Below are 635 nucleotides of genomic sequence, written 5' to 3'. Positions count from 1 at the left end.
TTTTGTCATACCACGTGACATTTCCTGTCACATGTATTGCCTTGACACATTGCTAGATGTCAATCAGGGACGGCGAATGTGAATTGACGATAAATTAAAAGGGGTGTTTTAATTTATCAATTTTGATTAGATCAAAATAATATTTCACGTCGTTAGGCATCGTGGTCGGGAACCTAATGGGTCACACACAAAAGAGAATTGGAAGATTGCAAATTGCCAATTAGTTAATTTAACAATCGTTGGATAAATTAATTAATTGGATTTGTTATTTATATTTTCGAATTAATTAATTCACGGACCGGGTTTAATTAATTGGATTAATAATTATTGGACCGGACCGGGCCGAGCCTGTTTGGGTTTATATAAATACATAACTAGGGTTTGAGGTCTATTAAGGTTTTCATTATTCTTGCTAGCACAAGAGAAAACCCTAGAGGCTGCAATCATATTCTCTGTGTGGATCACCGTTGGAGGCTGGACAATTGGACAGCTGTGGTGGCGAATCAAAGTTGTGGAACGAAAAGAAAGGCAAAAGGATTGCAGATCTGGAAAAGGTAGAATCTTATCACAATTCCTAACCAAACACAATGAGATCTATTGGATGGGAATCGAAATAATTTAATTTTTCGCTGTGC

Source organism: Olea europaea, chromosome 19 (genome assembly GCF_002742605.1).
Source record: "Olea europaea var. sylvestris chromosome 19, O_europaea_v1, whole genome shotgun sequence".
In the NCBI taxonomy this organism is placed as follows: Eukaryota; Viridiplantae; Streptophyta; class Magnoliopsida; order Lamiales; family Oleaceae; genus Olea; species Olea europaea.
This window is presented reverse-complemented; position numbering follows the sequence as displayed.